Source organism: Rhagoletis zephyria, unplaced genomic scaffold, assembly GCF_001687245.7.
Source record: "Rhagoletis zephyria isolate East Lansing unplaced genomic scaffold, Rhagoletis_zephyria_1.1 Rzeph_scaffold_12211, whole genome shotgun sequence".
Lineage (NCBI taxonomy): Eukaryota > Metazoa > Arthropoda > Insecta > Diptera > Tephritidae > Rhagoletis > Rhagoletis zephyria.
The window spans coordinates 8,624-14,749 of NW_016169285.1; the positions used below are offsets into that span (position 1 = coordinate 8,624).

The 6,126-nt window shown below is 34.2% G+C and overlaps 1 long non-coding RNA gene across 1 annotated transcript; it reads right to left on the bottom strand.

Moving 5' to 3' along the window:
- Nucleotides 1-525: 525 nt before the first annotated feature.
- On the bottom strand, nt 526-1,800 carry LOC108377512 (uncharacterized). The gene is made up of 2 exons (XR_001849331.1): nt 1,514-1,800; nt 526-1,326 (listed from the first exon to the last, which is right to left on the bottom strand). It is a non-coding gene; the product is annotated as an uncharacterized LOC108377512 (long non-coding RNA).
- Between the last annotated feature and the right edge of the window lie 4,326 nt (nt 1,801-6,126).

The following is a 6,126-nucleotide window of genomic DNA, read 5'->3' on the forward strand; positions in this document are numbered from 1 at the left end:
TGAAAATTGACTCATAGTCAGAAATGAATTTTTGAAGAAAATTATCCTTTTTGAATATTTTAATAAAAAAAGGCAGGAAAAAAATTAATAAATTTTGTTTAAATTTAAGTAAAACGGCAACACTGGCCCACACATGTACGCCTACGCTGCATGTTAGCGCATAAATACTACGTGGTTGTATGACAATTGTTTTCTGCAATTTTATTTACTACTTTTTTTTACTTTTGAAATTTTTCTTTTTTTGGATTTTTTGAAACGGAAACTGCTGCACGAGCGAATAAGTATGTAAGGCCATGTGTACGTATTTTTTGAGCTTCTTGCTTGGACTTTACAGAACACATAACTACGTTATTACGTCAAACAACAACAATGCGATTAGCTTATACGGGAAAACACAGCAACAATTACGTACAACGGAAGGAAATATGATTTTTTTTTTTTAGATTTTTATGGTTTCAAAAAATCTAAAAATAAAACCATATTTTATTTAATTACTTTATACTTGCCGTGCATGTCTTTACGTACATTTATTCGTACATCATCGTTATGTCGTCGTTGTTGTTGACCGCGCCGATGTCAGCTGCAGTTTTTATTTATTTCTTGTTGTCAAGTTGTGTGTGCTTGTGAGCGTGGAAACATGGGCGTTTGGGTGTGTTGTGACTGAAAAATTTCAGCTGATTTTGATTTTTTATTGCAGGTTTTCTAATCGCTTCAACAACTGACTGACTGACGGCCTGGCCTGATTGCCTGCGCGACGCGCCCGCTTATTTGTAGAACAACGGTGTTTGCTATTGTTGGCGTTTGGCCCAAAAACGTTGTGTGTTTTGATACGATGATGTCGTCGTAGAGTGTAGGTATGTTCGTGTGTATGTTCGTAGCTCGTGTTCGTTTTGTTCGTAGTTTTTCGCAGTTGAATAATTACAATTTAATTTTTTTACGTTTGTCTAACTTATTGGGAGAAATAATAATTTGTTTTAAAATATTTTTTTTTATGCGATTTTTTTGTTTTTGATTATACAGTTCTCTTTTCAACAAAATTATTTTTTTACTCAATTATGCTTTTATTTGTGGTTTCGTTTTCGTCACGCGTCTAATTTATTTTCGGAAATCATTTTTAAATAATTCGCACATTTTCCGTTTAACGCTCGATTTCTCAGCTCTTTCTACTTTTTTTTTTATTATTTCACGTTTCTTTATGAAATATTTATTTCGCCTGGTTGTTCTTGTGACTTGCGTTATATTTTTGGCGCTCGTCACAGCGTTTCGCTAATTTTCTGCTTCGATTCTCCAATACTACACGCAGTTGTAGTTGTGTCAGCGCGTTTTCTATTTTATTGATTTTCAAACAAACAAATTGTTTTTTTAGTTCATTAATTAGCACAAGGTCGGGGTGTTAGTAGTTAGTTGTTAGCAGAAAAGTGAAAAATTATAATAAAATATAATTAGAAAGAGATTATTATGCTTCAAGTACGATATGTATATACATAGGTATTAAAAAAAAGTGACATCACACCTTTCACAACAAGCACGCTTCACTAAAATTGGCACTCGAACCGTAGCAAAGAACACTCCCAGAGTGACTAGCTACCGCGCTGAAACTCAACAAGCAAGCAGCATCGTGATTTTACGCTTCCGTAAGTGTTTTTACTCGGCCTTTTTCGCAATGTTTGTTTGTACTCACTTTTTCGCCAACATTTACTTCAACTATAATTTTTATTTTAGAATCTATTATCTACTACGTTCACACACTACATACATATGTACACATATCCAATGACATAAGCTCTAAAAAGCCAAATAAACAAAAATGCTCATATGCCGCGGCAAATATGCATTTCGCTTTATCACTTGCTGACGACAATGCAAACGCGATACGCATGATTCCAACAACACAGCCCGCCCTATTGTTGCCTACTGTCGGCTGATAATCGGTGCTGGTACTTGCCACACCACCACTCCAACGGATGGTGGCAAACAAAATAATCTGTAAAAAATTTATTTGCAAACGCGCTAAAAACAACAAGTTGTTAAAGCCGAATAATCAAAGTGCAAATCTAACCGAGTACTAAAAGAAACTAAGCCAAAATAGGCGTATGGTACTGAAATTTATCGCTGCTACGAGTGACAGCGGCGCTGACGTTTGGCAGCGGCTACATCTCAGCAACGTTTTCCGAGCAGGAAGCAGCCTTTTTTCGGCAGCCGCAGCGCCACATGCCACAAAATACCAGCACATATTCGATATTTGCGTTGCTCTGACTCGCTTGCACACACGTATTCGCCTGCGCCCGCTACCGAGATTGCTATGCTCGTCGTTCTCGTTCTCTCTCATTCCCTGGCAGCCCCGCTCTATAGGTAGGCACACCGCCAACCCAATGTTCTAGCAGACGAACGTGCAGTGCATACAGGCCCACCAACAAGCAGCATACATGCAGGCGGCTTCGGCTCTTTCGCCGCTCAGTTCTGTATGCATTTTTTCTGCATTAGCGAATACCGAAAAGCATTCGTAATATGCACTCGAGTATGGCGAACGAATAGTTACATACGAGGGTTATTAAATAAGTTTGTGACTTTGAATTTTCCGCGTTGCGGCTTGAATGATAATGAAAATGAAAAAAAAAAACAAATTGAGTGCATGTAGTTCCTACGCGCGCCAGAAGTGAAACTCATAGAAAAAAATTCCAGAAATAATATTGCAATATATTTTCTAATATAAATATTTATTTGTGTGCATTATTTTTATTTTGCTTTTTATAATAAATTGCCTCGTTTACTTAATATTTGAGATATTATCTTAGGCTTATGCTCAATCTCTTTATATTTATCAATATCACCTCTATCTTTATATCTAAATTTTACCTAAATCTTCATCATTGTTTTTATCTTTGTGATCATGTTATTTCATCTTCATCCTTATCCCTAACTTGATCTGTATCTTTACTATTACCTTTATTTTGATTGTTATCTGCATTTTCGTATTCATCTTTAATTTCTACTTAATTTTCATTATCATCATCTTCTTCAGCTTCAACTTCACCCTCGCCTTCGTCTTAACCTTTATCTATCAACTTCATCTCCATCTTCATATTCTTATCCACATATATCCATATATTCACCCTCATCTTCTCTTTAATACCGATCTTAATCTCTATATTTTTATATTTGACTTTGTCTTTGTTGTTGCCTTTGTCTTTATCTCTGTCGTTATCACAAAATTTATAACATTATCTTTGTCTATACAATTTTCTTTGCCTTTGTCTTTGTCTCAGCTGTTCGTTTTCTGTCCACGCATTCGCCTTATACACTATGGACAAAATAATAGGTGTACACAGTTTTTGTTTAATAACTTTTAAAACATTTGTAATTAAAAAAATTGTGTGCTTTGTTTTTATAAAAGACACATTGGCCGATTTCTAGTACAAAGGCAATTTGTAATATGTTATGCTGTCATATTAAGAACAAAACAGGCCACTGAAATGGTTTTATTAAACAGAAAACGACCTAAAATATGCTTCATGGGGGCCTGGATACAATGTTCAAATCAATTCTATCGTCTCAAACCAATTGAGAACTTGGAGAATGGTCTTAAGAGATTGTGGCGCGATTTCCATTTCAAAATAAGGAGAAATTGTGGCAGAAAGCCCAGAAAGTATGGGGTGCTACTCCAACGGAAACCTGTTAAAAAACTAGTATAAGCCATGCCTAATGGAATAGCAAAACTTATATAAAACCATGGAGGGTATACTGGCTATTATAAAAACCATGGACTAAGTAAAGCATTAAAGGAACATTTTGTTTTTAATTCTAAAAGTTTTTAACACCTATTACGTTGACCAATGATATATTTTAATCATACCTGAGCTTTCGTTTAAAAATATAGAACGAAATGATTTTCACATATTTTAGTTTAATAAAGTAAAATCTTAATAAAAACATAGAAATTTTTATTTTAATTACAATTGCTTTGAAGTTATTAAACAAAAAGTGTCTACAATTATTATTTTGTCCATAAGTGTACATTCTTTATAGTGGATATTCATATGTATTTAACACAGTCTCCGATTCCAATAAGAGTTTCATTCAAAAAATTTATTCGTTCTAATATTCATAAGACGTTAGATAATTGTTGCGTAGAAAACATTACCAAAAGCGTGCATATGTAAAATTTAAATCATGTATGGGGACTCAGTTCCATGACTGTAGATGAAACATGAAACTTCCAAAACACACCGGTTACCAAGTGACCATCGAAATTTTCGCTGAAGAAGACCAATATAGATCTGTAGGCGACAAATTTGTGGGACGTGAGTGAAATAATCTACACTAGAAATGGGCACGGGCCTGGATTTTGGCAGGGGCAAATTAAATCGCAAAAAAATAGGTAAAAGCAAACAAAGAAGTTTTGAAATTGAGATTTTTAGCATTTACTTCGGGTCTTAAATTTGCCCGTTTTAGAATTTCGCCAAAAATTGGACTTGAAAATGCTGCAGTTGCAAGCAAGCAAGACTGTATTGAATTTTTCTGTAACTAGTGATCGGGTATTTTCGTTATCGGACAAAAAACGACGGCGTCTATTTACCAGACTTAAACTTAGAAAATAGTTTGTTTTTGCAAAAATTAGAAAATTTTACGTGTTATGACTGGAAGGAAAATAAGCTTTTGAAAATAAGTAAGAAAATTAAAATATATGACTCTAGTTTTTTGAACAAAAATTTTATAATTTTTTCGTTAAAGTAAATATTTTCGGGTGCAATTGCAGATAATCCGTGCCAAATCACGGGCTGGGTCGTGCCTCACTGAATTTTTCTGCGTGCGTGTTTTTGAATATGTTTTCTTCACTAGTTCCGGAACGGAAAAATTATGCCTGCGCCCATATCTAATCCACACCGATCATTACCTTATTGATTCACCCTCGTATATAGATACGATCGACCTATCTCACCACTACCTCGTGCGCTTATCATTCGATATCCTGCAGGACGTAATGTCATACATATATCCGATGCCATTCGCTCAGGTAAACAGGACATGGGATATACATATGACTGATACGGATAATGACACGAGCCACATATGCAATAGCCAATTGCCTACCATTTACTAGCGAAGATGCAGCAAAAAAAAAAAAGACATCAGCCAAACCGTTTTTGCGTACAAAGAGTACGAATGCGCGCGTGAAAAGAAGCAGTTTAAGAAGTGTATACATACATAAAAAGAAAAAAGAAAGTGACATGAAAAAGAAGCAATATAAACTCAGATGGCAGACAGACGGTCAAGGTGGGCAAATCTGCAATTTTAAACAGTGTGCTATGTACTCGTAACTTAATGTACATAGATATTACTAGTACATATGTTTGTATGTATGTATGTATTTGATGTCGAGGAAATTTTTTGAAGACAAGAAAAACAACCGCATTTCAAAGTTATCAGGTATGACAATATACATATGTACATTAGACTGCATCACCCCCCCATACAAAAAAAAATCAGTACTGTTTTTCCATTGGAATTATAAAATCTATAATATTTTAAGACGTCCTCCAAAATATTTCGGAAAATTATTAAGATTAAGCAAGCCGGACCGATTTGAAAATACCTCCAAAAATGGCGTTTTTTTTTATTAATAAAAATAGTTTCTTTAAGATGTTTTTTGAAAAATGCCCTCAAATGACAAAAAGGTTTAAGCTTAAAAAATTATATAAAAATATTAAAAAAAAAACCAAAAAAAAATTGTTGAACGGAATCGTAATAATGAAATCTTGATGCTGTTTTTTAACTTTTTTCAAAGATTGAGTTTGAATAACTGAACCTAAACTCCACCCTCCTAAACGCCTCCACGAAAATTTCAAAATTAAAAAAAAAAATTTTAATAATTGTGGTCACTACCAGGGTTTGAAAAATTTTAGTTTACAAAAAAAAAATGCAAAAATTCGAAAAAAATTTACTTGAAATCTTGCCAACATATAGAATAAGCTAATTTGTCCATCGCCCTAACCCAGAGGCATTTCTGCATCTTTTTTTTGTGGTTAGGTCTCGATGGGCTACATACATACTATGCATGTATTGCTTCCAGTTCTGTTATAATGTGAAATGAATGTTACCATTTTAAGATTATGATAATTATGTGGC